General features: G+C 42.7%; 1 non-coding gene across 1 annotated transcript; it reads right to left on the reverse strand.

Moving 5' to 3' along the window:
• Positions 1–6,943: 6,943 nt before the first annotated feature.
• On the reverse strand, positions 6,944–7,081 carry LOC119931236. Its single transcript, XR_005452089.1, has one exon. It is a non-coding gene; the product is annotated as a small nucleolar RNA SNORA7 (small nucleolar RNA).
• Positions 7,082–19,315: the final 12,234 nt, after the last annotated feature.

Below are 19,315 nucleotides of genomic sequence, written 5' to 3' on the forward strand. Positions count from 1 at the left end.
CTATATAAATGGCTTTTTGATCACTGTAGAATCATTGTTATCTAGCTCTCAGGATCAGAAAATTAGGATTTGGTAGGTACAGGAACTCTATCAATGTTTAGGGATTTGAATTCAATTGTACTAGCTATCTCCAATCTATTTATATATTAAAATATCAACTTCAAAAATAAATGGAGTTCAGTAGATGTAAAGTGCTCATCTTTCCTTTATTATGAAATATTTATTTTCTTCAACAGAGATTACGATTGATTTCCTTGTTAGCTTTTTCCTTCAAGGACATTATTTTTCCTAGAGAGCCAACTGGCTAAATTAGAAAACAGATGAATCATGCCTATATCCCATTTACTCAGAACAATATTTTTTAAAATGCTGTTCTTATAGAGACATTCAATATTTACAAAATATTAAATATTTCCTGTGTCCCAAAATATATGATTTATCATTTTACACCCAGAAGAGTTCAGGGAAATACTTGCTTGTCCAGTATATTTTAATGGTATTTGTTAAGTGCTTAATATATGTCTAGCACTATACTATTACTAATAATGATGATGGTATTTGTTTAGCACTTACTATGTGCCAAGCACTGTTCTAAGAGCTGGGGTAGATTCAAGGTAATCAGGTAGTCCCAAATGGGCTCACAGTCTTAATCCCCATTTTACAGATGAGGTAACTGAGGCAAAGAGAAGTTAAGTGACTTGCTTAAAGTCACAGAGCTGACAAGTGGCGGAGCCGGGAGTAGAACCCATGACTTCTGACTCCCAAGCCCGTGCTCTTTCCACTAAGCCATGCTGCTTTGGGGTAGATGTAAGGTAATCAGGTTGGACATATTCTATCTTGGAAGGGCTATAAATCTAATGGGTGAGACAAGCAGGCTCCAATTTTTCCCTTGTCCATAAAGATGCGTGTGAGCTTTGGGATAGTCAGAGGTAGTAGGAGAGAAGATGGGTGGAGGGACAGATTGGGGGTGTAGGTTTGGGAATGTCATCTGACCTTCATAAATAATGATAATAATAAGGAAAATAATTGTGAAATTTGTTACGTGCTTCATTCATTCAATCGTATTTATTGAGCGCTTACTGTGTGCAGAGCACTGTACTAAGTGCTTGGGAAGTACAAGTTGGCAACATATAGAGATGGTCCCAACTCAACAATGAGCTCACAGTCTAGAAGTGCTTACTACGTACCAGGCACTGCACTAAGCCCTGGAGTGGATACAAGCTAAACAAGGTTGGACACAGTCCTTGTCCTGCCTGGAGCTCACCACCTTAGTCCCCATTTTGCAGATGAGGTAACTGAGGCACAGAGAAGTGATGTGACTTTCCCAAGGTCATGCAGCAGACAAGTGGCAGAGCTGGGATTAGAACCCATGAACTTCTGATGCCCAGGCCCGTGCTCTGTCTACAATGCCATGCGGCTTCCCATCCCAACCTCTGTGGTTGAATAATAATAATAATGATGGTATTTGTTAAGTGCTTACTGTGTGCAAAACACTGTTCTAAGCATGGGGCGGGGGGGATATAAGGTGATCAGGTTGTCCCACATGGGGCTCACAGTCTTAATCCCCATTTTACAGAAGAGGTAACTGAGCCCAGAGAAGGTAAGTGGCTTGCCCAAGGTCACACAGCTGACAAGTGGCAGAGCTGGGATTCGAACCCATGATATCTGACTCCCAAACCCGGGCTCTTTCCACTGAGCCATGCTGCCTCTCTGTGAGGTTTTGTGGAGACCTGACTCAAACAGGAGAGGGTTGATTTAGCTCTCTCGAGTTGCTGTGGACGGGCCAGAAGGTGGAATTTCCAGTTTATCACAATACCCTCCTGAATTTCCCCATTTTCCCATTTCCATGGGTCAGCAGCAGGAAGGCTGAGAACTTGCAGTATTCATTGCCTGAGTGAGGGGACCAGGAATCCCCAGTCCAAGATCAATCTCAGGGGTCCTTGACCATGCTGGGCTCCGTGTGTCCTACAGGCTACTGAGGGAGGGGATGAATTCATCAGTTGTATTTACTGAGCACTTACTGCATGCAGCTTGGGAGAGTAAAATGTAAGGAAGTTGGTGGACATGATCCCCCTTCTGAACAAACTGTGTCTGGTCCAGTTAATTCCCTCTTTCCTAGGACCTTGCAGGGTTTCGTGTGAGTGGGAGATGAGGTTACACCACTTTAAGGAACCATCTCTACACCTGCAGTGGGACCTGCAGGGGTCAGTGCTTTACCTGCAGGGGTAAAGCTGACTCAACAGTTAGTCCAATGTTCACTCGGAATAATACACTCAGGTTTTAATATTTTGGTTCAGTGGTTTTTAGCTTCAAGTCTTACCCAAATGTCTTTGGTTTTCCATGTTTTACACATCCCACTCTGAGGACATCCTTCAGTGAGAAAAAGATAGAAATTAGAAGGAATCTGATCTACTTGGGAGACTAATGGAGACTGGAATTAGAAATGAGACAGCTAGTATGCCATCTAGTCCTCCCTTTCATGCCAGTGAAAAACCATTGTGAACAAACTTATTTTCCAAATTGCAGTCCAGATACAGCATTAATTACCTAGAAGAAGGAGTTTCCGTGACTTCCCTAGGCTTAATACACCCTGCCATTAAACAATGGTTCCTGATACTTAGCCCAAATATTTGGTTTCAGTTCGCTTCATTTCATCATCTTTCTTCCAAGCCTGCCATGTCGAACCACCCTAAACAGCTTTTCTTCTTTTGCAGACTTTTCCTTCTGTTTCATATCATAGTGGGATTAAAGTAATAGACCACCGGAGATACACATAATTCTCAGAGTTAGGAGAACTCCATGGGACCTGGCTTGCTTGGGGCCAGTGTCACTTGAACAAATGAAAACTCCTTTCTCTTGCGTTGATTCTAAAGGTCATTTTAGAACAACCACATGGACTTTAATATTCAACAGCAGGTTATGAAGCAATCACATTTTCCAAATTATATTCCAGATCCACCTAAAACGACCTAAAAGATGAGGCTGCTCTGAGTGCATATTGAATGACTTTTCAGCCTCTGGAGCCAGGTTAAAGAAGCAGGGTAGTAAAGTGGAAAAAGCCAAGGCTTGGGAGTCAGGAAATCTTGAGGGTTGTTTGGGGTTACTTTTTGGTTTGTTTTTATTTTTATGGCATTTGTTAAACACTTACTAAGTGCCAGGCACTATACTAAGCACTGGGGTAGATACTAGATAATCAATCAGGTTGGACACAGTTCCTTTCCTACATAGCAGTCCCAGTTTTAATCCCCATTTTAGAGATGAGGCAGCTGAGGCACAGATAACTTAAGTGACATGCCCAAGGTCACATAGCAGACAAGTGGCAAAGACAGGTTAGAACCCAAGGTCCTCTGATTCCCAGGCCCATGCTCTTTCCACTAGACCACATTGCTTCTCTTGTTTCTAATCCTGACTCAAGTACTTGTGACTTGGGAAAAGTCACTGAACTTCTCAGTGCCTCAGTTTCCTTATTTATAAAATGGAGTTTCTGTACTTCTTCTTCTTCTCTTCTAGATTCTGAGCCCCATATGAGACACGAGTGGTGTCCTACCTGATAAACTTAATCATAATAATTGTGATATTTGTCAAGTGCTTACTATGTGCCAAGTCCTGGGGTAGATAATCAGGTTGGATATAGTCCCTGTTCCTAATAGGGCTCCCAGTCTTAACCCCTATTTTACAGATAAGGGAACTGAGGCACAGAGAAGTGAAATGATTTGCCCAAGGTCACACAGCAGGCAAGTGGCAGAGTTTACATTAGAACCCAGGTCCTTCCGACTCCCAAGCCCATACTCTATCCACTAGACCATGCTACATCTCCTGAATCTACTTGTATCTACCCTAGCCTTTAGTACAGTGCCTCACATATAGATAGCACTTACCAAATACTGTAAAATAGGAGGGAGGGAGAGAGGAGAGAGCGAAAAAAAAAGAAAGAGGAAGGAAGAAAGGAAGGAAGAAAGAAAGGAAGGAAGAAAGAAAGGAAGAAAGGAAGAAAGGAAGGAAGGAAGGAAGAAAGAAAGAAAGAAAGAAAGAAAGAAAGAAAGAAAAAGGAAGGAAGGAAGGAAGAAAGAAAGAAAGAAAGAAAGAGAGAGAGAGAGAGAGAGAGAAAGAAAGAAAGAGAAAGAAAGAAAGAAAGAAAGATAAAGAAAGAAAGAAAGAAAAGAAAAGAAAAGAAAAGAAATGAAAAGAAAGAAAGAAAGAAAGAAAAAAGAGCACAGGGCTGGATTTTTTTCCCTGGCTTTGCCCAAATACAGCTGGGCGAATGGGAAATACCTCAGCAACAACAGTGGTAAAATGGGAAGCTAGATCCAGCAACTAAGGTTTGTCTTCCTTCTTCAAGAAGACTCCCAGGAGATACAAAGGGCATGGAGGGAATTTTCCATTGTAGAAAATGATGATTAATCAAGTAATTCTCTCCCTTCAGCATTGCCAGTCCACACCCTTTCTTTCTATCAGAGCCATTCTAAAAAGTCACCTCCTCAGGAAGGGCAGTGTGCCCAGAGCATGGGGCTGGAATTCAGAGGACTGGGTTCTAATCTCAGCTCTGCTATGGACCTGATGTTTGACCTATGGCAAGTCACTTAAATTTACTGTGCCTCAGTTCCCTCACCTGCAAAATGGGGATGCAATACTGGTCTCCTTCCTACTTAGACTTGGAGCTCCATGTGGGAAGTGATTGTCATGTATCTACAACAGCACTCAGTATAGTGCTTGGCACAAAGTAAGTGCTTAACAAATACCACATTTATTATTAGGAGACATTCCCTGAATATATCCTCACCACACTGCTCTTTTAATCCTTCTTCTGTATTGAATGACATATTTTTTCCTGTTGATTCATTTAGTGACTTGTGTTTATTGTTCAAATTCAGCCTTACATTCTTAACAGGATATGATATTCCAGAGCTCAGGAAGGACTTAAGGAGTTCCACTCTCTTCAACTTGGAACTACGTTCCCCTCCTAATTCTCTCTCCAAAGGGGCATCATCTTGGACTCCTCGCAGTCATTGCACGCTCACCAATCAGTTAATGTTATTTATTGAGCACTTTCTGTCTGCAGAGCATTTCATTCATTCATTTGATCGTATTTATTGGGCGCTTACTGTGTGCAGAGCACTGTACTAAGTGCTTGGGAAGTATAAATAGGCAACACATAGAAACGGTTCCTACCCAACAACGGGCTCACAGTCTAGAAGGGGGGAGACAGACAAACACAAAACAAAAAACAAGTAAATAAGTGTCAGTACCATCAGAATAAATAGAATTAGAGCTATATACACATCATTAATAAAATAAATATAGTAAATATGTACAAATAAAATAGAGTAATATATATATACAAGTGCTGTGGGGAGGGGAAAGGGGTAGGGCAAAGGGAGGGAAGGGGGCGATGGGGAGGGGAGGACGTTGTGCTGCTTCCTCTCTAGGCTGAGGACTGGCTGCGGAGAGTATGGTGAGTTGCCCTCCAGTGCCCGCTGGCCTGCCCCGAGCCTCCATCCGGTGCCATCTGCCGCCTGGTGACCGCCCCGCCGCCATCGGGGGCAGGGACCGTTTTGTCGGGGAGCTTTGCTGCTTGTCCCTCTGGCTTTGTAGGCAGATGTGGGGATTCCCGGCAGCGGGGCAGGGCCTAGCTGGGCCTTACCCGGTCGGATGCCCGTGGCCCGAGAAGGGGAGCCATGCCAATTGTCAGCTGGGTGACTTTGGGCAGGTCACTTCACTTCTCTGGGCCTCAGTGACCTCATCTATAAAATGGGGATGAAGACTGAGCCCCATGTGGGACAACCTGATTATCTTGTATCTACTCAGCACTTGGAATAGTGCTTGGCACATAGTAAGCGCTTAATAAATGCCATTATTATTATTATTATTATTATTATTATTATTATTATTATCATTATTATTATTATTATTATGTGGCTTGGTGGGCCGAGGGTCTGGCTTTATTTCTATTTATTCTGATGACTTGACACCTGTCCACATGTTTTGTTTTGTTGTCTGTCTCCACCTTCTAGACTGTGAGCCAGTTGTTGGGTGTTGTTGGGTACTGAGAGCTCACCTCCTCCAGGAGGCCTTCCCAGACTGAGCCTCCTCGCCCCCCCAACCCCCCCACTCACAGCACCTGTATATATGTTTCTACATATGTATTACTCTATTTTACTTGTACATATTTAATATTCTGCTTATTTTATTTTGTTAATATGTTTTGTTTTGTTGCCTGGCTCCCCCTTCTAGACTGTGAGCCTGCTGTTGGGTAGGGACTGTCTCTGTATGTTGCCCCCGCTCACAGCACAGGTATATATGTTTGTACATATGTATTACTCTATTTTACTTGTACATATTTAATATTCTATTTATTTTATTTTGTTAATATGTTTTGTTTCGTTGTCTGGCTCCCCCTTCTAGACTGTGAGCCCGCTGTTGGGTAGGGACTGTCTCTGTATGTTGCCAACTTGTACTTCCCAAGTGCTTAGTACAGTGCTCTGCACACAGTAAGCGCTCAATAAATATGATTGAATGAATGAATGAATGAGAGGAAAAAACGGGGGGCTCAGTCAGGGAAGGCCTCCTGGAGAAGGTGAGCTCTCAGTAGGGCTTTGAAGGGAGGAAGAGAGATAGAAGGGAGGAATAGAGCACTGTACTAAGTGCTTGAGAGAGCACAATACAGCAGAGTTGGTAGACATGTTCCCTGCCCATGAGAAGCTTACACCCCATTTATGTCTTGTTGTTGTTGTCTTTTGCTGTCATGTCCAACCCATAGCGATGTCATGAACACATCTCTCCCAGTACACCCCACCATCATCTGCAGTCGTTCTCGTAGTGTATCCATTGAGTTTTCTTGGTAAAAATACGGAAGTGGTTTACCATTGTCTCTTTCTGCACAGTAAACTTGAGTCTCTGCCCTTGACTCTCCCATGCCTTTGCTGCCCGGCACAGGTGAGTTTTGACTTGTAGCAGATTGCCTTCCACTCGCTAACCACTGCCCATGCTAGGAGTGGAATGGATATACCTCTGCTTGACTCTCCCTCCCATAGTCGTAACTGCTAAAGTACTGGAAACTCTCCAGGTGTGACCCTGAGAGGGGCATTTATGGCTAATTCAAGCCAATTATTCCTCAAAACAATTTTATGAATCCACCTCTTTCCCTTCATTCTTTGAGTCATTGCTATGTTTCAGGGAAGTAGTATGGTCGAGTGGAAAGAGCACAGACTGGGAGTCAAAGAATTTGGGTTCTAATCCCGACTCTGACATCTGTCTGCTGTGTGACCTTGGGTAAGTCACTTCATTTCTCTGTGCCTCACTTTCCTCATTCGTAAAATGTAGGATCTCCCTCTCCCCTAGTCTCCATGCCCATGGAGTTCCATGTGGGAAAGGGCCTGCATCCAACCTGATTAATTTGTAACTACCCCAGCATTTAGAATAGTGCTTGATGCACAGTAAGTGCTTAATAAGTATGATAATTATAAATCGTGTATTATAAAGTATTTATATCAATATCTGTCTCCCCCTCTAGTCTTTAAGCTTCTTGTGGACAGGGAACATGCCTAACTCTGTTGTATTGTAGTCTCCCAAGTGCTTACAACAGTGCTCTGCACTGTTTGGTGTCCTCTTTGGTGTCCTTGCTTCCAAGCACTCTCCTCCATTTCTGTTCATAGTCCATAATGCTGCCCAGACCAGCTTCCTGTACCATCACTTAGTGCACGGCTCTTTTCTCCTCAAAACCCTCCAGTGGTTGTCCATCATTCTCTGGATCAAATACTGGCTTCCAGGCTTCCCAGAGAGATCTTTTTTTTTTGGATGGTATTTATTAAGCACTTACCTTGTGCCAGGCACTGTACTAAGTGCTGGGGTAGTTTCAAGTTTATCAGGTTCGATATTGTTCCTGTCCCACGTGGATTTCACAGTCTCATTCCCTATTTTACAGGTGAGGTAACTGAGGCCCAGAGAAGTGAAGTGACTTGCCCAAAGTCACACAGCAGTTAAGTGGCAGAGCTGGAATTAAAACCCAGATCCTTTTGACTCCCAGGCCTGTGGTTTAGCCTCTAGGCCCTGCTGCTTCTCCTTACATGTTACCCACCAGCTCTTCTTATTCCCTTGCTCTCACCCTTTTCTCTCCACAAGCCCATCTCCTGGCTGTACCCCGCTCTTGCCTTGACCATCTCACACTCTTTGCTCAAATTATTCTCAAGACTCAGAGCTTTCTTCTGCCACCAACATTCACCCAACTTCAGCCCTCTTCACCCTCAAAATTTTATTTGGAAGAAATAGAGAAGCAGCGTGGCTTATTGGAAAGTGCCTGGGCTTGGGAATCAGAGTTTGTGGGTTTTAATCCCAGTTCCACCACTTATCAGTTGTGTGACTTTGGGCAAATAACTTCACTTCTCTGTGTCTCAGTTCCCCTCATTTGTAAAATGGGCATTAAGTCTGTGAGCCCCATGTGGGACAATCACATTACCTTGTATCTATCCCCAGAGCTTAGAACAGTGTCTGGCACATAGTAAGTGCTTAACAAATACCATTATTACTGTTATTATTATTTATTTATATTAATGTCCGTCTCCCCCTCTAGAAGATAAGATCTTTATGGGCAGGGAATGAGACTGTTATATTGTTATCTTGTACTCTCCCAAGCACTTAGTACAGTGTTCTGCACACACTAAGTGCTCAATAAATAATGGATTGACTGACTGACTCTAAAACCCTCCTAATTATCATTACCCTGGTTCTTATTAGTCCTTATCAACCCTCCAGTCATTCTTTGCCTTTATCTATCTATCTATCTATCTATCTATCTATCTATCTATCTATATCTATCTATCTATCCCCATCACTTGGGCATGTACATGTATTCAACATCTTTATGTCTACCTCCCCCAACAACGTGAAAGCTCCTTATGGGAAGGAAACAAGTCTTAATAACTGTGGTATTTGTTAAGCTCTTACTATGTGTCAAGCACTGTACTAAGTGCTGGGGTAGATTCAAAACAAGTCCCACATGAGGCTCACAGTCTAAGTAGGAAAGAGAACAGATAATGAATGCCCATAATGCAGAGTAGGGAACTGAAAACACAAAGAAGTTAAGTGACTTGCCTAAGGTCACACAGTAGGTAAGTCGCAGAGTCGGGATTAGAACATAGTTCCTTCTGACCCACTCAGCTCTCTTTCCACTAGACTACACTGCTTCCCCTAGCTTGTACCTCAGTTCTATCTCCCAAATGCTTAGTTCAGTACTTAGAAGCATTCAGTCCAGTACACAGTACATTATACTCAGCAATCACCCATTAGAAACATTACAACAATCAATCAATCAATCATATTTATTGAGTGCTTACTATGTGCAGAGCATTGTACTAAGTAGTTGGGTTGGTACAATACAACAGAATTAGCAGGTATGCTCCCTGCCCACAGCAAGCTTACAGTCTAGAGGGGGAGACAGATTTTAATATGAACAAATAAGTAATTGATAATGTTTACTTTAAAGATATGTGCATAATTGTTGTGAGGTTGTGGGTGGGGAGAATGTCAAGTGCCCAAATGTCACAGATTGAGGTGCATAGATGACAAAGAAGGGAGAGCGAGCCGGGGAAAAAGAGGGCTTAATCAGAGAAGGCCTCTTGGAGAAGGTGTGACCTTAATAATGCTTTGAAGGTGGAGAGAGTATTGGTCTACACATATGGAGGGGGAGGGAGTTCCAAGTTAGGGGGAGGATGTGGGAAAGGAGTTGGCGTTGAGATAGACAAGATCAGGGTACATTGACTAAGCTGGTGCTAGAGGAGTGGAGTGTGCGGTCTGGGCTGTAGCAGATTAATGAGGTGAGGTAAGGTGGGGTGAGCTGATCAAGAGCAACAACTACTATAGTAGTTGTGAATTTCTGTCAGCTTGTCTTCCTTGTCAAATGAGGCTCTTACTGATAGCCCTGGCATCTGTCAGTATTTCCTGGGATCACTGTACCATGATCTAATCTGTCTCACCACCTACCTCTCACCGCATCCTGCCTCTGACCTGGAACCCCCTCCCACTTCAAATCCAACAGACGATCATTCTTCCCATCTTCAAAGCCTTACTAAAACCACATCTCCTCCAGGAGGCCTTCTTCAACATGGCCTTCATTTCCTCTTCTCCTATTCCCTTCTTCATCACCCTTATAGTTGGATTTGCACTCTTTATTCACCCCTTCCTCAGCCCCACAGCACTTAATGTACTTATCAGTAATTCATTTATTTATATTCATGTCTGTCGCCATATACAGACTAAGCTGCTGTGGGCAGGGAACATGTCTATCAACTCTGTTATATTGTGGTCCACCAAGTGCTTCAATCAATCGTTTGTATTTATTGAGTACTTACTGTGTGCAGAGCACTGTACTAAGATCTTGGGAAAGTACACCACAACAATATAACAGACACATTCCCTGATCACAATGAGCTCACAGTCTAAAGGGGGAGACAAATATTAATATAAATAAATAAATTATGGATGGGTAATAATAATAATAATTATTATTATGGTACCTGTTAAGTACTTACTCTGTACCAAACAGTGTTCTTAGTGCTGGGGTAGATACAAGTTAATCAGATAGGTCACGGTCCCTGTTCCATTTAGGCCTCACAGTCTTAATCTCCATTTTACAGATAACATAATTGAGGCACAGAGAAGTTGAGTGACTTGCCAAAGGTCACACAGCAGATACGTGGCAGAGCTGAGATTAGAGCCCAGGTCCTTCTGACTCCCAGGGACATGCTCTATCCTGTAAGCTATGCTGCTTTTCAATGTACATAAGTGCTGTTGGGGTGGGGGTGGGTGTGAATAAAGGGAACTAGTCAGCGTGGCTCAGAAGAGAGTGGGAAAATAGAAAATGAGGGCTTAGTCAGGGTCTCTTGGAAGAGATGTGCCTTCAATAAGACTTAGAAGCTGGGGAGAGTAATTGTCTGTTGGATATGGAATTGATTGGATTTGAAAGAAATGAAATTGGATATGAATATGATATTCAGTTGCTCAGTAAGCAACTAAATGGGTATACTGCAGTAGCTTATTCTCCTCACATGTCCCATCCAGCGGGAGCATTGTTGCCACGAACATTTGCTTAAGAGCTGGTGAGATGACTGTCTTCCAGGTCCTTATTGCTGGTAGTCCTGCCAGCCACTTGCTGCTACCATACTCAGTATGTACTGGACTCAGTTCCCCTACTGTTTGAACACTCCTAGATCTCCTTTGCTGGGAGAATTGTATTGAGGTGGAGGTTATTTGCAGACTGGAATTCCCATACTGCCTCGTGATAGCCATTCTCACATCTTTCCCAAGCGTTAAGATTTTTTCTTAAGACCAACCAGCCTTTACTCCGCTTTAAGATGGATTTATAAGAGGAAAAATATGTTTTGGGCTTTATTCAGAAAAAATATTCAACAATTCCAGTCACGGAGAAAATCATTTAAATGGCTTCAGTTACTGGACACATGCTTCTTATTGCTGCAAATCCTAGACCATTTTTTTTTTCTGTAACAACTCTTGGAGCTCTGCTTTTGACCTAAAACCTGAATTTTCCAAGTGAAATTGAAATTGTGAGATGACAAAATCATTTGGATTTATCAGCTCCCTGTACCTTCTTGTGAACAGAAGGCAGGTGCTTAGGCCTTGTGACTCAGACCAACAGCAAGATCAGTCAAATCATTGCATATGACACTGTTAGAAGTACAGAATCAATCAATCAATCAATCAATCGTATTTATTGAGTGCTTACTTGTGCAGAGCACTGTACCAAGTGCTTGGGAAGTACAAGTTGGCAACATATAGAGACAGTCCCTAATCAATCAATCATATTTATTGAGTGCTTATTGTGTGCAGAGCACTGTACTAAGCGCTTGGGAAGTACAAGTTGGCAACATATAGAGACAGTCCCTACCGAACAGTGGGAAGTCCCTACCCAAGAGTGGGCTCACAGTCTAGAAGGGGGAGACAGAGAACAAAACCAAACATATTAACAAAATAAAATAAATAGAATAGATATGTACAAGTAAAATAAATAAATAGAGTAATAAATATGTACAAACATATATACATATATACAGAATAGAGTTTGAAGTGAACCCAGGATTCTTCTTCAGCCCTGCCTAATTTTAAAACCAACCAAAGGTGCCCTTCACTTATTTCAAAGAAACACAGAGCAGAAAGGATACTATGTTTAAGCTAAAAGAAGCATTCTTCTTGGAATTGCTTTCGAACACTGAAATTCTCATTAAGAATGAAGGAAATGACCAAGCAATCAAACATTTTTTTCTCCTGACATATTTATTCAAGTTCTGGAATTCACTCTCAACTGTAGATATTTGTGTTTCACTCCAAGGTTTGGGGAGGTTTTTTTTTCCCCAAGAATTGAATCCAATTCTCAGGAATCTGTTGACCCATTGATGAAGTAAAAGAGAACCAGATACAAAAGTCCCTGGTTTTCCATCATCTGACACTGAGGGCCGGGGGGAGAATTTTGCAGTGTTTGTGTGGGCACCACGGTGTACAGGCAACAAGTGTTTTTGGCACCAAGTTGGAGGAAGAGGGACCCTTGTTCAGGATCTCCACCCAGGGAAGCCCTTTCCTATAAACTGGGTTGACTTTCAGGTTGATTGTTAGGCTATCAAGGAACTGGACCCATTGTTTTCCCTAAGCTGTCATCCTAGGAGAAAACGCATCCCCGCTCCAAGGTCGGGGCAATTTTGGAAAAAGCTTTCTTCATGGGGGAAAACATTCGGAATGTGAACACTACGAAAGCAAAGTCTGGTTATAATTATTTCCCGGGAATTCCGAGAACGGCTTAAATTCTCATCAGGTCAGCACTCCAGACAGAAGCCCCCTCTGACACCAAAATCAGACGTGCTGCTTCCTCCAAAACAATCAACTCTTTTGGGACTGAGACTTCCCCTCTCTCCCTTCCCCCAGCCCCTCCACCCTACTCCACAATCCTTCCAGCTGGAAACAATGGCTCTCGGGCTCTCCTGACTCAGTGCTTGGAAATTCAGGACGATATCACCCATCCTCCATCCCTCGCCCACGTGACAGAAACCAAACACTCTCCTGCCCTCAGCCATGGGATGCTGTCATGCTCAATCCCCAACAAGGAAGATTGTCAAGTGTGACTCAATGACTGTCAGATTTATCAATTTCAGCCACAATTATGACCACCTCCCACAAAGGGAAGAAGTGGATGCGGGCCCAAAGTGGAGGAAAACTGCTGGTTTTCAGGATTATCATCTCAGATTCTTTATTTCAATTTAAGGTCTAGTCTAGTGGATAGAGCATGGGTATGGGAATCAGAAGGACCTGGATTCTAATCGCAGCTCTAACACATTTCTTTTGTGTGACCTTGGGAAAGTTACTTCACTTACTTCTTTGTGTCTCAGTTATCTGTAAAATGGGGATTAAGACTGTGAGCCCCATGTGAGACAAAGACTGTGTCTCTGATTACCTTGTATCTACCCCATCACTTAGAAGAGTGTTTGGCATATCATAAGCACCTAACAAATGCCATTATTATTGTTGTTATTATCATTATCTTGGCATTTCCCTCACCAATATTCTGCTTGCCTGAACCATGGATTCCTCTTCATGTTCCAGGAGATCATCCATTAGGGAATAAAGCTAATACTTGATGTGTACATTAAATATTATATTTACATAGATTTTAAAAACAGAGATTATTTAAAATCTATTTCAATATAGACTATTTTAAATGTAGTAAAACGAGAATATTAGAAACTTGATTGAAGTGTTACTGATAGAATAATTTTTAGAAGCAAAAAACATCAGATTTTTCTGATCTCCAGAAAGATGTTTGATTCATTAAAAAAGAAAAAAAAACCTCTAAATGTCTTGGGTTTCAAAGCATTTATATTCCATACACTTGCAATAGTTGGTTTTTTCCACACTGTATATTTACAAGTTTTGTGACCTCCAGAAGACAATTCAGAATTTGTAATATCCTATTTTAAATTGAATCCTGAGGGGAGCAAATTAGTTGTCTTGGTTTAATTTTCATAAACTATTACAGAGATGCATAAAATATTAGAGAGATGTGTATTCTCTCCCAATAAAATATTAAAGAGAACACATTATGCACACTTTACTAGGTAGATTAATCACAAAGGAACTGATTTGTAATTTTCCTTGTCCAAAATAACTTTTCCTGTCCCTTGGGATTGGTGAATTCCTCAGCTTTGTCAGGTTTGTCAGGACAGACTACCTCACTGCTCTAGTTTCATTAAATCACATTTTATGGTATTATTTCACTCTTCCTCCAGAAAATAGATCTGACTTGTAGAATTTCATTGGGTGTGCACCAAAGGGAAGTTCTTAACACTTTCTTGTTCATTTCTAAACATTTGTGTTTTCACCGTCTGGTTTTGTAATAAATACTTAGGTTAGATTTATTAGTACTGTTTTTTATGCTTATGTTTCTAATATTTTTCCTGCAGTTTAACTGCTTGGGACAACTTTCCTCCCGCCAAACTTCAACTTTCACCTTGGTCACATGCGGAGTTTTAGTTTTTGGCTATTGGATTTTCTGCTTGAATTGAAATTATGATCTTGCTGGCAAGAGTTTATAGCAGTCCATGTTATGCAAAGGAAAAATCAATCATTTGTATTTATTGAGTACTTATGGTATTCAGGGCACCGTACTAAGCACTTGGGAGAGGACACTACAATAATCCAAAAGACACATTCCCTGCCCACAATGAGGGAGAAAGCTGGAGATGGCAAAAGAAACACAGAGAACTGAAGGAAAGAAAATGGCTGTGGGAACAGGGATTTCTGAGAAGCTACTCCAGAATCATGCTAAGGAGCATGGTGTTACACAATTACACCCACATTTCTTTCACATTTTAATGTATTGAATTGAAATTTGGGCAGAAAGCCCATCAACAGCTGTTCTGATGCTACTGATAATATTTTAGTAGTGAGTGTGAGTGTGTGTGTGTGTGTGTGTGTTTGTGTGCAGGTGTGTGTCACACTGACCTGCTCCTTTTATTCATCCCTCCTCCCAGCCCCACAGCACTTATGCACATATCTGTAATTTATTTACATATTTTAATGCCTGTCTCCCCCTCTAGAATGTAAACTTGTTGTGGGCAGGGAATGGGTCTTTATTGTTATATTGTAGTCACCAAATAGCTTAGTACAGTGTTCTGCATACAGTAAGCACTGGAGATTGACTGACTGACTGACTAGGTTTGTGTGTGACTGACAAAACCTATGCATGGGTGACAATAATAATAATAATGATGGTATTTGTTAAGTGCTTAGTATGTGCCAAGCACTGTTCTAAGCGCTCTCACCTTGTATTTAATTAAAGATCTCTCCTTGCTGAAATTGGCATTTGTTACCAATGGAGTCTGGCACAGTTTCAGTTTCTCCCTCTTGGTGCCATGATTGTCTCAAAGTCTCAGCTCACCTGTGTACTTGTTTTGTTACCTGTCTACTGGTTTTGTTTTATTGTTTGTCTCCCCCTTCTAGGCTTTGAGCCCATTGTTGGGTAGGGACTGTCTCTATATGTTGCCAATTTGTACTTCCCGAGCGCTTAGGACAGTGCTCTGCACACAGTAAATGCTCAGTAAATATTATTGAATGAATGAATGAATGAATGGTCATCCTGTTTCTGATTGCTGCGGGCCAGGCCCTTCCCAGTGTTCACTGCTGAACTACATCCTTTGGGTTTTGTTTGCTTGTGTCTCAAAAGTGTTTCTTCTGCCCACCCTGCTTATGATTTCCTATCTTCAGTTCACCAAGGAGCAGCTTTTTGGGAATCCTGCTTTCGACCATTATCTTCATGTCTGATTGAAAAAACAAAACACGCGAAGCTGCCTTTTCCTGAATCAGTTTGGATAACAGAGGAATAAGTGCAATGATATAGATGGCTATATCTGGAGTGTGTATCCCATTAATTAAAGCAATATCTCCCATGGCATCCACCAGTGTTGGAGCAAGCAAAACTGTGCACAGAGTGAAAAATCAAACAAACTGAAACACTCAATTAGGCTGCCAGTGGAAGAAGTGACTCACTGTCCCTAGAGCTCTTCCAGCCACGATAGACTGCGTATATGATTTTCAAGCAGTGTTTGGTTGGAAAAACACAGCTTGTCTCCTCCCACATTCATTCAGTGACAATCCCTGCCCTCCGCTTTTCCCAGATCCTACTGCTCCTCATATCCTGAAGCTCGGAGGACATAAGGATCCTGAATTGCCTTGGTTCCCTTTTGCTCAACAAGAAGGACAGGAAGAGTAGGGAGAATTTTCTGAATTTCTTCTTGGCCTCTGAGCCAGTGGCTCAATCCTGATTTCTTTCAAGTGCTGAGAGAGTAGCCCAGTGCTCCGTATTGTTGAGTTAACTTTTCTCTCTCCCAATGTACCACACTGCTAAAAGGTGTCTATTTTTCATTTGTGTATTCTCTCCCAATGCTTAGTACAGTGCTTCCCCTCTAGACTGTAAGCTCCTTCAGTCAATCAATCAATCATACTTATTGAGCACTTATTGTATGCAGAGCACTCTACTAAGCGCTTGGGAGAGTGCAGTATAACTGAGTTGGTACACACATTCCCTGCCCATAATGAACTTAGAGTCCTGAGGGAGAGACAGACATTAATAAAAATGAACTGTGGATATGGACATATGTGTATCTACTCCAGCACTTAGAACAGTGCTTGGCACATAGTACTTAACAAATACCATTATCATCATCATCATCAAGTGCTGTGGGGCTGAAGGGGTGGTGAGTAAAGGGAGCAAATCAGGGAGACACAGGAGTGGGAGAAGAAGAATTGGGGGCTTAGTCAGGGAAGGCCTCTTGGAGGATATGTGCCATCAATTAGGCTTTGAAGTTTAGAAGAGTAATTGTCTGGCAGATATGAAAAGGGAGGGTGTTCCAGGACAGGGGCAGGATGTGGGTGAGAGGTTGGTGGTGAGATAGATGAGACTGCCATACAGAGAGTAGGTTGACCCCGTAGGAGGGAGGTGTGTGAGCTGGGTTTTGGCATGTCCATTGTGGGGCTCACAGTCCATCTCTCTTTGATTTTTCTTACTCAGGATCTGGGAAAGGAGGCTGCAGTATCTCTTGTTTTCTGGAAGATTCTCAGTTGCTGAAGCCCCAGAGCCATTTTGTGCATCATATCAGTCACCGGAGACGGGCGACGGCGGTGGAGGAGGTATCACTAGTTTGGGAGTCACATCAGTAACAAGGCAAGGTGTTTCCTTTATGGAAGCGAGGTGAGATGGTGCCTCGAATTCCTTTCTCCTCCTGAAGCAGCACCTGTCCGGTCCTATTCATTTAATCGGATGTGGCCAGGAAGGCTTCCCCGGGGGGGGGGGGGGGGGGAGGGGGGCGTATATGGGCAGGCCTCGGGGACTGCAGGGAAGACTTTGGCATGCAAAGAAGTCGGGCAAGCAGGCCTTGGTGTCCGGGATGGAAGAGCAGGCTTCGGCCCTCCTCCACTGTGTCTGGGGAGGCTGTCTGGGAAGGCCTTGGTGTCTGGGGATGGAGAACGAAGCCTCAGTCCTCCTCCGTTGTGTCTGGAGAGGATGTCCAGGCAGAATTTGGTGTGTGGCGTTGGAAGGGGGCAGACTTCAGTGTCTGGGGATGGTGGAGCAGGTCTTGATGTGTGTGGAAGGCAGGCCAGGCCTCAGCACTCCTCCGTTGTGTCCAGGGATGGTGTCCAAACAGGCTTTGGTGTTCAAGCAGGTGGGGGCCTGAGGCCCCCAGATGGTGGATCTACTTGTGGGCGGCAGGGAATGTGACTACCAACAATGTTGCGTTGTACTCTACCTCGCACTTAGTATGGTGGTCTGTACACAGTAAGTGCTCAATAAATACTGTTGATTGATTTATGAATACCACTGCTTCTACTATTAATATTACTGATATTTCTGGGTGGATGGGGGCATGGGGAGGTTCTCCAGCTCCCCTAAAGTTCATCTTCTCTCAAAGTGATGGGTGTTTGGCTCCAACCGCTTCCCTGCAGTGTCATCCAGAGACTTTCTTCATGCTTGCCTAAACCCTGGATCCAACCCCCGATAGTTCCCTCCTCCCCAAAAGAGAAACAGTATGGCACTGTGGACAGAGCATGAGCCTGGGAGTCAGAAGGACCAGGGTTCTAATTCTGCCTCTGCCACTTATCTGCTGTGTGACCTTGGGGAAGCCACTTGAATTCTCTGTGCCTCTCAGTTGCCTCATCTGTAAAATGAGGATTAAGACTGTGTACCCCAGGTGAGGCATGGACTTGTCCAACAAGATTACCCTGTATCTGTCCCAGTGCTTAGTACAGGGCCTGGCAAATACTAAGTGTTTAACAAATACCATAAAGAACAAACAAAAAATCAGGCCTTTATTTCCCCTAATACAGCATTATCCTGGTTCTCCTTTTCTCACCTCTCTGACCACTCCTGCTCATCTTCCTTTGTTGACTCTTTTTCTGTCTCTCATTCTCCTACTGTGGGCATATATCAAGGCTCTGTTCTAGATAATAATAATAATTAATTATTATTATTATTATTATTGTTGTTAATATATCATTATAATTAATAATATCATTATCGTGGTATTTGTTAAGGGCTTACTATGTGCCAAGCCTTTACTAAGCTCTGGGTCAGATACAAGAAATCAGGTCCCACATGGGACTTACAGTCTAAGTAGGAGGGAGATTCATTCACTCAACCATATTTATTGAGTGCTTACTGGTTGCAGAGCACTGTATTAAGCTCTTAGAAAGTACATTTCAGCAACAAAGAGAGACAATCCCTGCCCACACCAGGCTTACAGTCTAACGTAATGCATCATTACAGCACATCATTACTAAGCATCATTACTAACAGGGTAGAGATAAGATAAAGACTGTAAACCTGTTCTGGTACAGGGACTGAGTCCAACCTGATTAACTTGTGTCTATCAAGTGCTTAGTACAGTGCCTGGCATATAGTAGGCACTTAACAAATATCAAAAAAAGGGTCAAGAAGGGGATTATTGAAAATGAAAGAAATAAAGGGGACAAGAGAAACTGTAGAGTGAAAGCTCCTTGTGGGAAGGGATCTTGCCAAACAAGTTTATTGTATTGCACAGTGCTCTGCACACAGTAAGTGCTCAATAAATACCATGAATTGATTGCCTGGAGTGAAGCAGATCATAGGCAAAAGATGGAATGCCTTAGAATTGCCAAGTGTTGCCAACAGCAGCCCGTGGATGAATGGAAACCATTATGTGTGGAAAGGAAGTAGGAAAAGGAAGAGAAAACTGTATTTCCTGTTTGAGGAAAAAGAAAGGAGATTCAGAGGGAAACAGAGAGATCA

The sequence above is a fragment of the Tachyglossus aculeatus genome, chromosome 7 (assembly GCF_015852505.1).
Source record: "Tachyglossus aculeatus isolate mTacAcu1 chromosome 7, mTacAcu1.pri, whole genome shotgun sequence".
In the NCBI taxonomy this organism is placed as follows: Eukaryota; Metazoa; Chordata; class Mammalia; order Monotremata; family Tachyglossidae; genus Tachyglossus; species Tachyglossus aculeatus.